Source organism: Dermacentor variabilis, chromosome 8 (genome assembly GCF_050947875.1).
Source record: "Dermacentor variabilis isolate Ectoservices chromosome 8, ASM5094787v1, whole genome shotgun sequence".
NCBI lineage: Eukaryota > Metazoa > Arthropoda > Arachnida > Ixodida > Ixodidae > Dermacentor > Dermacentor variabilis.
Window position 1 is genome coordinate 66,935,175 of NC_134575.1, and position 21,046 is coordinate 66,956,220.

Below are 21,046 nucleotides of genomic sequence, written 5' to 3' on the forward strand. Positions count from 1 at the left end.
TGTCGCAAATGCTAATTGGTTGGCGTCAACACTAGCCATAGTGAGATCCGTGCTATGCGAGAAAGCAGTAGCATCTGTGAAAGCGTGTAAGTTCCTATTGTTCAGGGAGCGCTTATTTTTACACATTGCAGAAGGCACCTAGTTCATCTTTTCCTGCATTTTATAGCCTCGCGAAGCAATTTTAGACAGATCAGGGAGCCCACAGAAGCCTCCTCGTACAGTTTACTGCGTTCGATCACCTTTTCTGTTCAAGCAAGCTGGTCTAGTGCGCGTTCAACTGGCGGTGGAGCCTCCACGTGCTTTGTTCAGTTATTGTACAGTATTGTACAGTAATATGGAGAATCGCACAATATTGTACAGTAATGAAGTAGGACATTTGCACAGGTGGTGGTTTAATTGTAAGAGATTAGACTTCTAGTCAAGCTTCGATAGAAGGTCGGTCTGAAATCGACTTCGTGCTCATGTGTAAGTGTAAACCCCACACTACGGGCGCGATGGCACGTAATAATTTTTACATGCGTTGTCGAAACGCTGATGAATAAAAGCAACCCACAGTGGGAGAAATAAAGTTGCACTTGATATTAGCCGAACACAATTACAAAATAACACGAAGTAACACGCACTCATGAGCGTCTAACATTGCTAGAGATATCGTTAAAACAGCCTAGAGGACGGATCGGAAAATTATACCCGACAGAACCTTCTGTGTCTTCGCTCCTGCTGTCACTTCAACGTTATGTTGCCGAGTAGAGGAAAGCGGAAATTATGCGTCATTTTATTGAGGAAGATTGGGGGGCAATGGTTGCCAGTTTCGACGATGCCTCCAGTCGAAGTGTTATTTTTATATACTCCCAAATCTGTCCAATATTGAAAAATCTGACCAATATAGATAACGTTCAGTCGTCGTTTCAGACTGTGCATGCATGGTGCTAGTAAAAGAATTCCAGCAGGAATGTTTAGCAATCTGAAGAAATAATGTCGATCGAAATTACTGATTTCTATAGAGGTCCGAGGAAAGAGTTAAGCCTAAATTCACCTCACTGCTCACGCGAAATGTTCTCATATCGCGCGGTTTCAGCTAAGCTTACGTGATCAAAAGGCTTATCAAATTTTCACTATCGGGCGTCGCGCATCGTCTGTAAAGGCCACGATAAAAGAGCTGTATTTCGCAGATCACGCCATTTCAAAGGCCATCATCTCCATACACCCTTTATCTCCGCCTGCAAAGCAGGATTCTTTGTCTGGAGCGCCCGAGATCCTGCGATAAGCACTTCATTTCCGAGTTAATGAGCGACACTTTCCCGACTCCCATGCCGCACGCATGCCATCACGCCCTCGCGACATATTGTTCAAGCAGCCGATAATGGCGTGATTGTTCAAGAGCGGCAGCCTCCCAAAGTGTTTTTGGTGGGCTGCACAATTTTGAGGTGATCGCAGATTAATTGCCGATTAGATTAATGTGCAGATTGCAGATTACCGTGCCCTAATGCACAGAACACGGGCGTTCTTTTTTTTTTTTGCATTTCGCCGCCATCAAAATGCGGCCACCGCGGCCAGGATTGGATCCTGCGACCTCGTGCTTAGCAGCGCAACATCGTTGCCACCAAGTCACCTTGCGGCATTTCTTTTCGACGAAAAGAGGGCGCCAAGACAGAAGGCAAGAGCCTGACAAGGTCCTGGTCACCCGTATATTTAACAGCTGGCATTTTGCACAAGCACTTCAGAAGAATTTCAAAATTGATTTTACGAGCATTGCAGAAAGCAGGACGCAGTAAGTCAACATGCATGAAATTTGTACAAGAAAAATAATTACTACAAAGCATACACTACTTATCACATCAGTGATACAAACAAAGATACCTAATAATTTTTTGCAAATATATCAAAAAATCTCAGGCATAAAATTCTGAACAAAATTACAAAGCTGGCAACATGCGCGTAGGAGAAAATCATCTCAAAGGTAGTAACGTAAACATAGAGTATATCGATTAAATAAATATCTCATTCCGTTTGCTCCAAAAGGCTTTCTTTTATGGTACATTTTAAGACGTTTTTGTGGAAGGCAATATTCATTTTCGAAAGGTAATTTATTTACTGGTGTGGGAACTTGGTAACTTAGTGTTTGCTTGGTGTAAATGGTGCGCGGGGTTGGAACAAGTTTCCGTTTCGTGCGGAATTCATATCGGCTACTGCAATTATCTGGACAAGAAAAGTATAATTGATGAAGATGGAGGTATTTAAGCAGATAGAAATTATATATTTGGCTCGCTTTAAGGATGCTATGTTTCTGGAATAGGAGTGACATAGGTAAATCTGAAGGCCTGCATGGGTAAAACTTAAGACCCGTCTATAGCACGCAAGGCGCGCTTCTGGGTTGAAATTAGTTTAAGGCAAATAATGGACGTAGTAGTTCCTTTAAAAATAATACAGTATGATAACCTTAAATAAACAAGTGCATAATACGTAGATATCTTTAACCAGGGCAGCATCGAATAAGAGTGTATATACAGGCGACCGACTGTTTTACTTAGATCAGACACTAATTTTGCGGTGTGAAAATTCTAAGAAACACTCGCATTGAACCGAGCACCAAGAAATATCTGGTTTGAAACTCGCTTTAATTCAGTACGCTCGTAGATAATGTTAAGAGTGATACTTGCTACCGTAGGGATAGGATTGAAATAACGTACGCTGTCTTTGATAAGTGAAGCTTAACCTGTTAGTCAATAACCATTTACGTAGCTTTCTTAAATATGCCTTTACCATAGCCTCCGTTTGGGATATGGAGTGGCATGGAATATATATATATATATATATATATATATATATATATATATATATATATATATATATATATATATATATATATATATATATTCGTATTCCCAGCGAACAATGACGAGATCAGGCGATTCGCGAGCAGGTTAGCGATAATGTCTATGTATACTAAAAACAACGGTCCTGACCCTTGAAGAAAACCATGCTGAATTACTAATTTATCCGAGCGTACGCCATTAACCTGAACATAGTACAATGTGTTATTTAATTAGCTTTATCAATTTTATCAGATGCAATGCCATGTATGCCATAACTCTTAAGCTTGCGTACCAGGGCATTCAAACGAACGCAATCGAATGGTTTTCGGAAATCTAAGAAACGGCGAAGAGTGTACTTTTTTTCATTTCGATGTTGTTAGCAGTTTTGTCTTTTCCTGTTAGCAGTGCAGTTGATTTGTTTTTAAGGAATCCATACTGCGAGGTACCAGATTTCTAGTACTTACGTCTAGTAGACTACTTGTTCCGACAGTCACCCTTGTAGGTGAAGATATTTAGTTCTAGCAAGCAGAGGATGCTACAGTCTATTAAATTGCGTCGCACTTAAATCGTTCGACAATAAGTTCATATTTATGCCACCCTTAAGAATAAATACGCGTCTGACAGAAGTTAGATATTGACATGTGTACTTGCTTATCTTTCTTTGTGTGACATTTTCTTTTCTTTGTCTTGCGTTGCAGTTGGGGCTTGACGTCTGATCACGGCTGCGTCGCGTGGTACATTTCACACCTGCGGCTGGTACGCGGCGTCGTCAGGTCATCTTTCGTAGCCGTAATCTTTGCTTGCAGGCTTCGTCGGGATGGCGACGTGTCGTTGTTATGTCACCGAGATAGTATCTTCGGCGTCTTCGTCGGCGGCGGAGGATCTTCGTCAGTTCGACGAACAACGACCGCGCCTCCGTCGGTTGCTGCTTTCATTTTTCCGGATAGGTGCTGACGGACCGGCCCTCGGCTGGGCCAGTCTATGCGGGGTGCTGCGGCCACAGGTAGCGGCCTGGTGACGGCGAACGTGACGATCGTCGAGGGCTCGACTCAGTAGCGGCGAGGTAGTCGGCGATATGACGAGGGCGTTCACCTTCCTGAGGGCACGGTGCGTTGACGACGAACCCTCGAAATCTCCTCTCGCGATAAGGACATCGATGGTAGATGTGGCCGGCTTCTCAGTGATAGCAAGGCGTACGGTGGTCGGAACTCGCCATGCGTACGTCAGTCTTCCTTGGAATGCTGCGCGGGGCGATGGGTTGTCGTGCTAGTGTCAGCGGTGTTGGACGACGGAACTGTGCCGTTCTCGGGCCCTGGCGCAGGCGTGGAAGGGGAACGTGACGGCGAGCTACTGCGGCGTACGTCATCGCTTCTGGCTTAAGCGCGAGACACATGGTGCGATTTTCCTTGCGACCGGTCGTACCACGCCTCGTGTGCGACTTGCCGCATTCGGGGCATTCGGGACGATTCGGGGCACATGGTACGAATTAGCGAGCGGCGCGTACCTCCGCCATGTGATTGAGGTACTCCGAGTGATTGTTGGAGCTCCTCCCGTACGACGTCGGCAATAATAATCAATGGCAACGTAATAATCTTATTACAAATAGATTTTACGCATATTAGAGCGACTATTTTTAAGGCCCCTCTCCAGCCACGTCACATCAACTTCATAGAAATCATAACTCCGCTGCGAACTCATTAACATTGGCATGGCGCTCTTTAGCCACACCTGGCGCTTGCGCCAATAAACACCACAATGCATTCGTTCCAATGTATTCTCGATGCTGATGGCCTTGCGAAGAAACTCGTCGACGGTATTCGGTGAGCTTCATATCTTCCGGCGAATGTTCCTCTTTCACACCACGCAGGAGTAGGCGGACTTTCTTCTCCTCGCACATTTCCGTATGGGCGTGACAGAATAGACGGGTCATCTCCTCTGTGAAGATCACGATGGACTCAGTGGACAGCTGCGCTCGGGTTTCTACTACAGCTTGGGCTCGCTCTTTTTCCACGACGCTCGTAAATGTCTGCCGCAAGCCGCTTCGGAACTGTTGCCATGTTGTTAAGGTGGCTTCTCTATTCTCGAACCACGTCTTGGCGGCGTCTACCACTGCGAAAAAGATGTAACGTAGCTTGTCGTCGCTGTTCCAGCTTTTAAATGTAGCGACATCTCCAGCCAGCTTTCCGGGTCCTCAAATGTTGAACCTCAGAACGTCGGTGGCTCTCTGGGTTTCTGCAGCATGATCGGGGTTGGCGACACTGGGGCTGTCATTGTAGCTGCTGCTACAATGACAGCCAAAGCACGTGCTCCGGGGACACTCCTTGCAGCCTGCGGCTAGCTCGCTGGCCCTTGGAGATGTTGGTGTTGCCTTCGTGGCTAAGGGCTTGGCTCACGGCACTGCGGAGACGTTCGGTACATGAAGGCACTAGCACTTCCACCAGATGTCACGTAGTAGTGGCAGTGAATAATACACCAGAAAAACTGTGAATGACGAAACTAACTTTTTGATTGGGCGAACTTGTGCCCACAAAAGCAAGTTACACTAAAAACACAGCGATAGTGGAGAACACGGTCGGCGATCGTCGAAATCTGATCTGTCGCTCAAGCGCGTCGGCTTCTACCCATAAGCCATCGAAGGTTCCAGAGTAATCGCTGGTGCCCGCGTGTCTTCGTGAAATTTCTACACAATTCGCATCGCGCATGCAGTCAGATTACGCAAGCTTCGGTGGCAACAAACAGCAGAAAGAACCATCGATAACATTCGAGAAACTTCCGGTACATGCGGGTGCGTCCCGCGCTAAGGAATAGCATTTGTTAGACGGTGAAAAACGGTCACCCGAAAATGATAACCAAGTACACGCCTCAATATGCACCAGTAAATTTTCTAAGAAGTCGAAGAAGTGCCGTTGGTTAGCGGTGGGAGGTCTGTACATCGCAATGATCGCTACATGTTTAATAGATGCAGTAATGTATTCTAGATTAGAATCTATTACGCGAAATCCATCTATGACAGAATGTTTGTACAATTTATTTGCATACACCCCGAGACCACCACCCCTGCAGTGAGGCCTTAATATACCATCATAAGTATATTTGTCAAAGTGGGGATGATCCTCACGTGACGTTAGCCATGTTTCTACGAACACTAGAAAACGATCGTGTATATGCATTACGAAGCAAAAAAGCAAGATCAGATGGTCATCCTTATGTTTGATACTTCGAGCATTAAAGTTAAAGCACTGGGCCGTTACTCAACAAAGCCAAACTTCGTTCTGAAGCCTTTGACATTATAGCCCGCACAAGTTGGTTGAGAGCTCCTGGTTATGTGACATTCCATCAAGGAAACGGACCTTACCCAGTCATTTGTTTTCTACATCACTATGATCAGTGATCCTCAGAGTGTTAGTCAGTTTACTGTGACGTGCGAAAACCTTTCTACCGATGGTCCAGACATATTTCTGTGACACTAATTTCTTCCGTGCAATGATGGCGCCTAACAACTGCTTATTAAACTGAGATATGCTCGTTGTTATAGACAGCCCTTCCATCCGAAGAACACAGCATAGTGTTATTAAGCTACTCTTTCGTTGCCTTAGAAAGTAACTTGTTCCTTTTTCTCGTCGAACAAAACGAACTATAACCTTCGTCTCGTCCGAGTTCCGAGTTGGAATGCGCGGACATGTATCAATGTCTAAGTCACTCACTAATTCTCCAACAACTTCGCTCATTTTACTTCACTTCGCCAATTTTACCCTTTACTTCCAGATGGTTGAGCCTCGTGTACTGCTTTAGGTCTTAAACTTGTCGTGTCAACCGCTTGTACCGCTTCTCAAATCCTCATTACTCTTAACAAGTTCACTGACTTCTTTTCTTAATGTCTTAACCACAGAGAGGTGATGCTCTTCGTGTCCCCGCAAGTGTCGCTGCAGAATTTCACGCTCTCTTTTCACAGAACGAAGTTCCAATCTCATTTCACGTTTAAAATTCTGAAAAGCTTGAGCGAAGTCCTCAGACACATTGGGAAAAATAAATAAATTGAGCAATAAAATGTGGGAACTCTAAGAAGTGTGGCAGCAGGATGCCTGCCTTTAAAAGCGGATACTTATAGTAGATGATCGCACGCGGCCGGCGCACTACTACCAAATGATAGGACAGGTGAGGGTGCGTCCGCATTTCAAGACTCATGATACTTGGGTCTTTGTGCTTTATATAGATTAGCTTTTTTGTTGTTTCACTTTCGCCCATGCCTAAACCCCCCTGAGTTTCATAATGTTGTCCCCCGTATTCTCGAACGATCCTCTCAAAAGTCGAAGCTCTGCCTAACCACTCCACCGAGTTGAGCACTGAGCCACCCTTCAACTCAAGAAGACGCCATTTGCTTCTCAAGAATTGGCGTGGGCTGTCAACGATGTGCAGTGACTACTTTTCTCGAGGGGTGGCGCTGCCATCCGCTTTCATTCACAGTGGAGAAAAAGAACTAGGAAGCTTACCAGCAAGTATACGGCCTGTAGGGTGAGCAACACAGCAGCAAAGAATGTCAAGCGGAAAGTCACAGAGGCTGAAATAATCTCATGGGTGGCGGCAATGGAAAAGAAAACTGCCAGGAGTAACTATACTGAACAGAAAAAAACGAAATCAGGAAAGACGCAATCGATGATAACTCAAAGGCAAGCTCATTACTTTTCGAAGCCAGATCAGGATGACTTAGAACACGCACCTATAAAGCGAGATATAAGAAGGAAAAAGAAGCATGAGCTTGCCGCAGTAAAGCTAGGGAAACGATGGAGCATGTTTTATTAGAATGCGAAGGTATCCGCTCAGCGGTCGATTTAGGTACCACTGGCCTCCTTGAAGCCCTTGGGTTCAGCGAGAGCAGGGGGAAAGTAAACATGTCCGCAACAGAGATTAGTAAGAGGCGATTGGAAGATTGGTGGAAGTAGGGAAACGACAAAAACCGGAGACGTACAAAAACAAAGTTCACAATACGGGGATATAAAATTTGGTTGTGGAAATTCACCGTGATTTTTTTTTACCTAGGATAAGACATTAAGCAGTATATTAGCAAGAGCTTGCTTGCGCAACCCACCGCCCCATTCCAGAGGCGACGCTCATAACATCCATCCATCCATCCATCCATCCATCCATCCATCCATCCATCCATCCATCCATCCATCCATCCATCCATCCATCCATCCATCCATCCATCCATCCATCCATCCATCCATCCATCCATCCATCCATCCATCCATCCATCCATCCATCCATCCATCCATCCATCCATCCATCCATCCATCCATCCATCCATCCATCCATCCATCCATCCATCCATCCATCCATCCATCCATCCATCCATCCATCCATCCATCCATCCATCCATCCATCCATCCATCCATCCATCCATCCATCCATCCATCCATCCATCCATCCATCCATCCATCCATCCATCCATCCATCCATCCATCCATCCATCCATCCATCCATCCATCCATCCATCCATCCATCCATCCATCCATCCATCCATCCATCCATCCATCCATCCATCCATCCATCCATCCATCCATCCATCCATCCATCCATCCATCCATCCATCCATCCATCCATCCATCCATCCATCCATCCATCCATCCATCCATCCATCCATCCATCCATCCATCCATCCATCCATCCATCCATCCATCCATCCATCCATCCATCCATCCATCCATCCATCCATCCATCCATCCATCCATCCATCCATCCATCCATCCATCCATCCATCCATCCATCCATCCATCCATCCATCCATCCATCCATCCATCCATCCATCCATCCATCCATCCATCCATCCATCCATCCATCCATCCATCCATCCATCCATCCATCCATCCATCCATCCATCCATCCATCCATCCATCCATCCATCCATCCATCCATCCATCCATCCATCCATCCATCCATCCATCCATCCATCCATCCATCCATCCATCCATCCATCCATCCATCCATCCATCCATCCATCCATCCATCCATCCATCCATCCATCCATCCATCCATCCATCCATCCATCCATCCATCCATCCATCCATCCATCCATCCATCCATCCATCCATCCATCCATCCATCCATCCATCCATCCATCCATCCATCCATCCATCCATCCATCCATCCATCCATCCATCCATCCATCCATCCATCCATCCATCCATCCATCCATCCATCCATCCATCCATCCATCCATCCATCCATCCATCCATCCATCCATCCATCCATCCATCCATCCATCCATCCATCCATCCATCCATCCATCCATCCATCCATCCATCCATCCATCCATCCATCCATCCATCCATCCATCCATCCATCCATCCATCCATCCATCCATCCATCCATCCATCCATCCATCCATCCATCCATCCATCCATCCATCCATCCATCCATCCATCCATCCATCCATCCATCCATCCATCCATCCATCCATCCATCCATCCATCCATCCATCCATCCATCCATCCATCCATCCATCCATCCATCCATCCATCCATCCATCCATCCATCCATCCATCCATCCATCCATCCATCCATCCATCCATCCATCCATCCATCCATCCATCCATCCATCCATCCATCCATCCATCCATCCATCCATCCATCCATCCATCCATCCATCCATCCATCCATCCATCCATCCATCCATCCATCCATCCATCCATCCATCCATCCATCCATCCATCCATCCATCCATCCATCCATCCATCCATCCATCCATCCATCCATCCATCCATCCATCCATCCATCCATCCATCCATCCATCCATCCATCCATCCATCCATCCATCCATCCATCCATCCATCCATCCATCCATCCATCCATCCATCCATCCATCCATCCATCCATCCATCCATCCATCCATCCATCCATCCATCCATCCATCCATCCATCCATCCATCCATCCATCCATCCATCCATCCATCCATCCATCCATCCATCCATCCATCCATCCATCCATCCATCCATCCATCCATCCATCCATCCATCCATCCATCCATCCATCCATCCATCCATCCATCCATCCATCCATCCATCCATCCATCCATCCAACCATTCACGGTTCTCTAGTGCTGGGTCTCTGCTATGAACATAACATTATAGTACAAAGAAACCTATAGAAGAGCGCTAGTAGGCGGTCAAGGAATCATCCGAGAAGCCTAAATGTTGCGATTAATAGAACAAGAGGTGCTCCTTAGATGGAACAAATACCCAGAAAAGAAAAGGGGGGATGGGTGCGATGAGCTCGTGGAAGAGAATTAAATGGACAAGTGAACGTCGGATGCTTAACACTTTCAATAGGGACAAAGGTGCACCAAAATGATTTTGTAACCACGTAAGAGCACTCGGAGCTCCAACTGAAAATTCGCGAACGCCTATAAGAGATGAAGACCGTTACATCTTCCAAGGGGGCGATGCGCTGCGGTACATCACAGACGTTATTAGTTCGGCATAAAAGAAAGCGTAGTTCAGACTCAAAGAGATCCAGCATTAACAGAGAAGCCTGAGAGATCAGAATTTAACGTAGAGAGACTTTTGCTGGAAAAAGAGCAGAAGAACGTAGGCCTAATAACACGGGCGTAGGACCCGATTAAATCACAATACAGTTATCCAAAACCTCGATCCAACGAGCAAGGCACTGGTGACTAATGCCATTGAGCAAGCGATTAAAGCGAAGAAAATTTTGGTTAGATGGCGTGAAAGCGAGATGAACTTCATCTACAAAGGGAGAGTTCACGGTAACGTAAGCGATATGTGGAATGGCGATGCAAGGCACAACATTAGAACTGTCGCAGTGGATGGGAAAAAAAACTGATGTACGACAGAATGGCTTCAGAGAGGCAGACGCTTAGAAGATAATATCTTTGTACTGACTCAGTGCATTAAGATTTCAGTAGCGCACAATGGACCTTTATCGGTAGAATTTCTAGATATTGAGGGAGCCTACGAAAACGTAGACAAAGTATTGTTTTGGGATATTCTCAAGCACAAAGGCACAGATGACGATTTCATTGAGCTGCTGAGGGAGATATGTAGAAAAACGAGAACAAATTGTATGGGAAGATCGAAAACACAATCAAGTGGTGGAAATTCACGGAGTACTCAAGCAAAGATGTCCACTGTCTCCACTTTGGTTCACGCTTAATGTTAAAGACATGGAAAGGCGGCTGGAAAGAAGTGAATCAGGGTTTAATTTATCTTGCAGTCGTAATGAGCACAGAGTGCAACAGAAGGTCTCCGGACTGATGTATGCGGTCAACTTAGTGCTACTAGCGGACAACGCAACAGATTTACAGACACCTGCGAATATGTTGTTGGAGAAGTATGGGAGAGGCCTTTGCCCTGCAGTGGGCGTAAGCAGGATGATGATGATGATGATGATGATGATGATGATGATGATGATGATGATGATGATGATGATGATGATGATGATGATGATGCGAATATGTGTGGCAACTCAGCGATAAATCTAGGCCCTAAGTTTAGCAAGGAGAAATCGGAAATTATGATCTTTAATGAAGGGACGAGTAATTACGTGGTGTCTTTTTAAAAAGTAATGCCCATAGTCAAGCAGTATGAATACCTCGGCGTACACATAAACGAGGGAAGCACACGAGCGCCCACCAAGATAATCTTTAAATAAAGGGGAAGTGGAATGCAGCAATAATGAAACGTGGGGCATTTTGGGGCCACACGAATTATGAGGTGCTGCGTGGAATCTGGAAAGTAGTGATGGCAGCAGCGCTAACGTTCGAAAATGCTCTTTTGTTCTTAAAATCGGATAGCTTGTTGGTGCTGAAGGTAAGCCGGTTGTATTTGGGAGCCCATGACAAAACAACAAATGAGGCAGTGCAGGGAGACGTGGGTTTGGCCTAGTTTGAGCCAGAAAAGCGCACAGCAAAATTTGTTTTGAAGTAAGGCTCAGGAGCATGGATCAAAATAAATGGACAGCTAAAGTGCACAGGTATCTGTACCTGAAAAACGTGGACACAGAATGGAAGAAGACACCAAGAAAGTTGGCAACCAAGTACATGGTAACTGAAAGTGTAAATAGGCAACCAGGAGTCATCAAAAAGAAAGCGAGAGGAATAGAGACCGGAAATTGGACGCAAAGGATGGCAACAAAAAGGACCATGGAGATATACAAGAATGGAAAGAAAGAAATTAGAAGGAAAATCTGTATCATTACACAAAGGCCAGTGTCTTGCTATTTAAGGCTCGAGTTGGTTGCCTAAAGACAGAAACGTACCGGAGTTAATATTCGCAACAAAATGACGCGTGTATATGCTGCAGCGAAATTCCTGAATCCGCTAAGCACAGGACACTTAAAAAATTAGATTATGGGGTTTCACGTGCCAAAACTACTTTCTGATTATGAGGCACGCCGTAGTGGAGGACTCCGTTGATTTCGACAACCTGGGGTTCTCTAACGTGTACCTAAATCTAAATACACGGGTGTTTTCGCCCCCATCGAAATGCGGCCATCGGAGCCGAGATTCGATCCCGCGACCTCGGGCTCAGCAGCCCAACACCATAGCCACTGAGCAACGACGGCGGGTTGCATATATATGCTAATGGAATGGGAAGGAATTCACGCAGTGATACCCGTAGGTAACGTGCACCATCCAGAAGCGCACGAATTTAAAGTGGACGGAGGCATCGAGTTTCATAAAATAATTACTAGAGGGAACTCCGGCTCCGATGTCTGTAGGACAGAGGTGGTTCAGCCAGCGTGGAAATTATGGGAAGTCCAGGGATTTACCTAAACTTCGTGCTTCTGGCTCCAAACGGCTTTGCAAACTCATCTGTTTCAACAAAGTACCACGTAATAAATAATTAAATAAACATGATTTAAATTGTCCAACGGCAGTATTAGAACAGAGGACCTCTATCACAGAAGCCTGATATTGAAACCATTACGCCAGGGACGCCCTTTCTTTTGTTGCCTTTACTGAATTTTGCACAAAAATACGTTGTACAATCACACCAGCCCAGCAAGACCTGAGCAGAGAAGCAATCCAAATTCTGGCACGTGCATCAGGTCTTCGAACCCGGGAAGCCAGTCTCGTTCCGGTTGTAGCAGTTTATACTCTTGAACCATTCAGCTTACAGATTCGCGAAACGAGCACCTGATTGGCCTCACGTCCAGATCTGCGTGACGATTACAACAAGTACAACCAAGTACTATGTAGGCCCCGCAGCATTATCGTGTCAAATGGGATTCCTTCGTCTTTATGGACCGGTAAAAAAATTTAATGCCGTAGTATCTATAAGGGTAAGCTCTTTTTTAAAGTTCTTTGGAGAATACCCCAAAAGGAGTAACCTCCCCAACAGTCTAGAAAAAGGTGTTCAATTGTCTCAGGTTTCCTACAAAGAAAACGGTGAATGCGCCAAGGTACGAACATTCTTTTCTCTTATGCGCCCTCTCGAATTTCTTGCGGGTAAACCAGCGTGTCGAGATGCTTGGCGCGTTTCAATTTCGCCACCTCGACAGGTTGAGCCGCTGTACTTAGTAGCTATTGAGCGTGTTCGCAGAGTATTCTGCACTTGGAGAAGTATAGATGGCTTTGAAATTTAGGATAATGCAAGTGTAACAAACAAAGCCACAAGAATGTTTGAATTCACAAGTACGAAGATCAGACAAACCCATGTACTTCCCGTCATTCACATGGTGACTGGACGATAGCAGCGCCAAAGTTCCCCCTAGTAATTAATATATGAACCACTACGGATGGAAGTATCTACCGCTCAACAGTCGAGAAAAGCGAGTCGTTTAGAGAATTGCTGCGAATAAAAGCAGTGAAGAGATTAATACAACCGAATTCGCTACAGGCATAAGTAGCAAGCGATATGTACAAATATGCTAGAATGAAAAGCATGTATAGCATACCTGCTTAAATTTAAATTATGGGGTTCTACGAGCCAAAACCACTTTCTGATTATGAGGCACGCCGTGGTGGAGGGCTCCGGAAGTTTCGACCACCTGAGGTTCTTTAACGTGTACCTAAATCTAAGTGCACGGGTGTTTTCGCATCGCGCCCCCATCGAAATGCGGTGCTTAAATCAAGCCCGCTAGGTGACTTTTTTCACTGCCCCGTTTCAAAGGCGATGCGAATAAGTCGCCACCTTCATCATCATCGCCATCACTGAGTGGAGGAAGAGCTTCGACCGGAGGATCGTTTGAGAATGAGGGCGATAGCCGCATAGCACTGCCGGGGTGCGCGCTCTTTCCGCACGTTTCTGTAGGTAGGCGACACTGGGCTTCATTTATGTAACGGCAGTGGCTAAGGGGCTTCGCTGTTGGCAATATGATACTGCAGGCGCGAAAATTATTATTATTATTATTATTATTATTATTATTATTATTATTATTATTATTATTATTATTATTATTATTATTATTATTATTATTATTATTATTATCACGGAACTGCAGCGAAGTGAGGCCCCTGTTCCTTCCCTACATGGACTCGAGAGTGAGCGCTATAGCAGTACAGTTGGCTCGCGCGGCCATATTCTTTGCTGGAATCACGACCGATTCTGGCCGCGTGATAAACCGGATCACGCGTGCTCTCTCGGAGATATATATGTTATCGTTGTCATATGCAGTCATGCAAAGTTTGAGAGCCGAATTTCAGTGATCATTGACAGCTTCGAAGCGCTTGCGCACCGGCGATCTAATAGTATAAGACATGCTGGTATCATGTACAGAACACTAACACTCCTTCCGCGGTAGTGTGAAAACCACGCGCGTTTTAAATTCGCAGCGTCACCTACGCTGTTTGGAGGGGTGCGGGTAATTAGGCAAGAGTGAGCGTGGCTACGCTGTACCATGCTGTAGTCGTGGGGCTTGCTGGCCCGAGCACACGTCCTAAAAAGGTTCCAATCATCCGACAGGGCGAAGAACGTCACCGAGAAAGGCGTACAGTTATCGCTCTCACCCGGCAACCCTCCCTCAGGCACAAATGGTCACGTTTACCAACATGCACGCACCATCGAATGCAATGTGGCATCCGGAAATTATCTGAAGCGGCAAATACGTGTTTCCGAGCAAAACTTGGCCCCGTTCTCCGCAACTCTTGTTTGCGCGCCGATAAAAGTGACACATTAACAGGTGAAAGCTTTCTACACTGAGAAACGGAAACATAATTCTATCAGGAACCATTGCGTAAGCATGCCAATGACGGAATTTTGTTATCTAATCGAAGCACAATTTCTATGCTTTCTTCTTCGCATGAACAGTGCTCCTGATACCGCTTTTTTTCCCTTGCGTTTTCTACGTATTTCGCTCTCTCACTCTTTCTCTTTCTCTCTTTCTTTTCTTTTTCTTTTTTTTTCCCGTGTGTATCGAGTGAAGGTTACTGTATTCACAGATCGAGCATGAGGTGATATGCTGAGCCTGTATATAGCCTGTATATTCCTGGGCAATAAAGTTAGTCGTTAGTCAGGGTTCTCGCTGTTTCCTGTGCTGTACGTCTCTGTTCGTTCTTTGCGCTAGTGCTACAATGTAAGGAAGTCACCTGACGAAGCACAACGCAGTCGCGGACGTCTGCTTCGAGGGTGAGTATTTAAAAGCGTGTCGTCATTAGAAGCCATTGCTCGCGTTAACCGTAGCTCGTAGTTGTATTGCTAGTGGCATATCCGATGTTAGATGTATTTGCAATCGTATTAAAACGACGGCAACAAATATGGCATGTCGCCTGCTTCTCCATGAAGCTAGCTAAATTGATGCCTTGATGAAGGATTGTATAGCAGGCGAAGCGAACCCTTACAGCGATTTAGCTGTACACCCGCCATTGTACAGCTCAGTTACTATGGCATTGTCCAGCTGAGCCTTAAGTCGAGGGTTCGATACCGGCCACGGCGGCCGCACTTTGTTGGAGGCGAAACGCAAAAACGCTAGTGTACTTAGATTTAAGGTGCGCTTTAAATAACCCTGGCAGGTCAAAATTAATCCGGAGTCCCCACTACACCGTGCCTCGGGCTCGGATCGTGTTTTCGGTACGTAAATTAAACCCCTCATTTAGTGTTAATTAGACTATTCAGCGGTGCGCTACGGAAACATCATCACAGATTCGCAACTAACCAAAAAAAGAAAGAAGGAAGACGGCACACACATCATCTCTCGCTGTCGCCTAGCGGGTTCAGGTGTATACGCTCTTGCGATGGTAAAATTTATAAATGCGCATATTATTTCATCTTAGGGGCTACACTCGCGATGCTTTCTATGTTTTGGTTAATCTTCCAGCACGCTAATAATATTTAATTATGGGTTTGGGTAATTATGGACTATGGTCTCATTATGAAGCACGCCGTAGGGGGGGACTACGGAGTGACCACCTGGGGTTCTTCAACGTGTACCCAATGTACGGTACGCGAGCGTTTTTACGAGAGACGACCTATGAATGCGCAGGCATCGCAGACCGCAGAAGGTTGAATAGCGTTCCCGTGACCTGCGAGTGGTACGTGTGGTTCCGCCGTAACGGATGGTAACTGTCCGGGGACACGAACAAAAAGTTAACTGTGAACAACTGAAAAAACGAGAACCAGTGTCTACCGAGGCTTCCACATGCACACCTTCAACTACCCCTTCGACTATCACGTACTGCATAAAAAATGGGCCCGCTGGAGGAATTTGAGTCCTGTCGTCGAACGCAGCTTTTCCTCCGGAAACTGCATCGCTTATTCTTTTTCTTTTTTCCAGACGACCTGTCGCGGACAGCTGCGGGGCATGCCGAAGTGGTGACGGGGGGCGGCCATAGGGTGAAGGTGAGCGACGTCTGGTACAACGCCAAGACGGAAAATTATATCTTTTTTTTTCTTGGTACGCGATTCACCAGAACACAGTTTTAATTGAACTGTTTAGGGGTGAGCTACGAAACCGTGATCCCAGATGGGCGTAACCTTTATAAAAAAACACGCCTGTTTTATTCCATCTTAACGTTAACAGTCGCAGTGCTTTCTATAGCTTGGTAAATATTCAGACAGGCTGAAAAAAGATTAAATATGGGGTTTTATACGCGCAAAATCCTCGGACTGATTGTGAAGCACGTCATAGTATGAGGGCTCCAGAGTAAGTTGGACTACATGGAGTTCTTTAATGTGTACCACCCCCTCCCCCCATGCACTGTATACAGGAGCCATTTTGCCGCAATCGAAGTCGGGAACACGAGCCCAGCAGGGCAACACGATAGCCACTGGGTGCCCACGGTGAGTCCTTCTATCAGGTGCAAAGGTAAGGTTTACGAGAGTGCAATTTACAGCAGCCATTTATAGGAAATCTATGCACGCGGGCTCTTGTGGCGCCATCGGTCTTTCGCGAGTTCATCTGGTGTGACCGTTATCTCGTCCTGCAGCGTTGGACTGTCAGTGGCTGCTTCATTCAACATCATATATATGCACGCCTTATGATGTGATGATAAAAGGGCAGATTAAATTAGCTTGGGGATCATTCCGATTGCCTTTGTTAAAAAAAAAAAAAAAACGCGCGAAGCACGGAAATGTTATCACTATAGATAACCAGGGAGCTTATTTGAATGAGATGTGTTGCACTTAAGGAAACTGACTGCTACCGATTAAAGCATGAAACTTACAACTCTAACTTTGGATCAGAAACGGACATCGCAGTACAGTAAGCCAGGTCTGTCGAAGCGTCGGAAACGGATTGAACGTTGCACCACAAAGACTAAGTATCAGGTGGGGCTCTCTGTTTCACACGTGTCTTGCTGCTGCTCAAGAGCTGCGTCACTGCAGTACGAAAGCACATGTCCCGGTGGTGCTGACTGCTGAGAAGACTGTTGTGATTGCCATTGGTCTGTTTGGCGCCACTTCCATCTGCATCGCCTATAATTTAAATTAAAATTAAATTGTGGGGTTTTACGTGCCAAAACCACTTTCTGATTATGAGGCACGCCGTAGTGGAGGACTCCGGAAATTTCGACCACCTGCGGTTCTTTAACATGCACCTAAATCTAAGCACACGGGTGTTTTCGCATTTCGCCCCCATCGAAATGCGGCCCGCATATAAATGAAACAGTATGTGTGCCTATTTTTTGTGGGGATTAAATTACTCCCAATAATATGTTTGCAAAGGTAACGTTCCTGTGATTGTGTGCATATATTATTCTACAAGAGTGGTACCACTACAAGTTATGATACTTGCACACTTAGATACTTGGAAAGCATGCAGGCAAACAACAAAAATAACGCGCACGTCTCGAGCTGCTGCTTTCCGATCTGCCGCTTCCCGACGCGACCGCGGCTTGCATTAAATACGGTCTGCTACCACACAAAAGTAGCGCGCGGCTCCTTTCGTTACCTGCACAACTAGTAATTTAAGTTGCAGCGTTTGGAAAAGGGAAATAATTATCTTGAGCTCGTCCATGCCGATCGCGAGTGAAGGCACAGTGCAATCAAATAAATTCGGGGGTTCTAAGTGCCAAAACCATGCCAGAACCACGAAATCATTATGAGGCCCGCTGTAATGGGGAGTCTCAGGAATAATTTTAACCTCGGGGGGTTCTTCAACGTGCACAAAAATCAAAGCACACGGTAACAAGGGTGTTCTTGCATTTTGCCCCTTTCGAAATGCGGCCGCCGTGGCTGGGAATCGAGCACGCGTCGTCGAGCTTAGCGGCGCAACACGCATGCATTTACCGCTAACAAACGGCGGATGCCACCACAATTCAACAACGCGACACGCCTAAACAAACGGCCGTGCACTAAAAACAGGCATATGACTATTCCGCTTTCAAGATATTACACGCGAATGCGAAAGTATGAGGCTTACTTAACTCGGCGCACTGCAGCTATCCATGCTTGTCGTCTGTCCTTCTCGCACCACTTCCCAGGAAATCTGTATAACTTCACGGACGGCGTACGACCTTTCGTGTCTTCGAGGCTGCTGTGGCAATCAACAACACATCAGTATTGCGTGCCACCTTTCCTGGCTGATGAGGTCGCACTCGGCATCGCAAAAACCACGCGCACGAGCGCTCCCGCCGTACAGAACACGGGCGCGCGCCAGCGCAGCGACGACCCTCGAAACTTCCATCGGTCCGCTAGGGGAGCATTCGGCGCTGGTGCCGGGCGGGCAAACTTTAGGAAGGAGTTGTTTTCGCCAACGTAACGTAGCGTGCGCGAGCGCACGCGCGCGTGCGCGTTACGTCGGACTATATTTACGTCTTTAGAATCATGCACACTATCATATAACCAAGTCTCAGTAACACCGATAATATAGGTATCTGGCGAGTAAGACGAGACCAAGGAAGGAAATTTAAAGAAATTGCTGACAAGGCTTCTTGCATTAACGTTTAAAATGGAAAGTTTATTGCTAGTACCGTAAAGTCAAGGGAACTTGGTCCTAGCAAGTGTTTCGGCGGGCTTAGTTGAGCCAGCAGCTGACCTTACGAGAGTATTGTATGTGCTATCCCAATCGTATCGTGCCCTGTCAATCAATACATGATCAAATCGAAGTTGGATAGATGAGCCACTATCGCTATGAGAGCAGGACGCTTCCCACAGCTTCTATTCAGATTTAGGTGCACGTTAAAGAACCCCAGGTGGTCCAAATTATTCCGGAGTCCCCCACTACAGAGCGCCTCATAACCAGATCGTGGTTTTGGCACGTGAAACCCCGTAATGTTATTTGATTTCCTCCCCTTCTTCCTGTCTTCCATTTCTATGTTTCTGTTCCCCCCTTTCTGAGGATAGTCAGGCGTTGTGCCCCTTCCGGTAACAGTTACCAGTCTGCTCCTCACTCTCTCTATCCTGTCAAGTGCATATATTTTTTGAAAGCTAATAATAATAATAATAATAATAATAATAATAATAATAATAATAATAATAATAATAATATGTCATGTGTTTCCGCGAACATTTTCAGACTTATTTTTTAATTGCCTTTGGCAGATAGCGCAAATCCAGTCCACGAGCTGGTCTACTCGAATAGGAGGACATTACATGCAAGAAAAATTGAAACGCACGATCGAACAATTAACTAAGATTCACTAATTAAGCTTATAACTAGTTACCTTATGCCACGCATTGCAATTTACAAATTCTAGCTTGTGAGTTCGCATGGCGGATCCAGTTAGGACGAATTATCAGGATTACACCAGTTTAGATATATTAATTCGCGAACTTTACGGACAAATGCATTGTCGTTCCATTTACTTTTGTGCTCCAATGCATAAAGTGACGTTTTATTAAGAAAGTAAGTGGAACGACAGTGCCTTTTTACCGCAAGTTTGACGACGCATATCCCGTAAATCGTGTCATCCACACAATTATTTCCAAGTGGATGGGCCTTGCAGTCTCACTCGCTAGAATTTGTAAATTGCAATACGGTCCATAAGATAATCAGTTAGAAACTTAATCAGTGAATGAATAAAGGGAAAATGAGACATCCACCCGTTTTGTAGCAATTGCTACAAAGGAAACCCATACGGGTTCAGTGAATGTTGGTAATTAGTTGATTACGAACTTCAATTTCTTTTCTGTAAGTAATGTGCGCGCCTCTTCAAGTAGTCCACACTCATGGAATACAATTGTGTTAACTGCCATGGGCAATTGTTAAACATTTTCGAAAGCTTTTGCCGAGACGCCCTCTATATATGAGCCATACCAAACTGAAAGTGGTGAAAGAAGGTTTCCACACTTCGCCGTAACTTCCCATATGCACGTAATTGCAGTCAGGCAAGAAGAGGCCTCTGAAGAGGCCTATTCTGGCCTCTTCATCGGACCGTGCCACAAATTATCTCCTTGCAGAGAGTTTTCGTAGCATATTTCTAACATCGTGAATGAACAACGGAGTGTTACACCACTTGCAAGCTTGTTTACAATGCTCAAAGCTCGTTGAGCGCCCCGTAAATATAGCGATCGTATAGTTGTGCGCTACGCTCTTCATTTAGTCAACGCGCATGATTTATGAGGCATGCTTAGAGCAACCGCTTAACTTTCATAAAGAGAGGAGGCCGACCCAAGAGAGTAATCATCCGCGTTGCATAATCGGCCGTTATCTGCTCTGTAAGAGGAAGCGCGTGGCTTATCATGTTTTTCTTTTGTTTTGTTTTTTCGCATAAGCATGCGCTTCGCCTAGCTGCATTCCTACTCAAATGCGGCTGTGAGCGCCGTAGCCAAAGCGTTTTGTTTATGCCCTTCTTCGGGCACGCGCAAAGTTTTGTAAGGCGATAGGTCATCGCTTC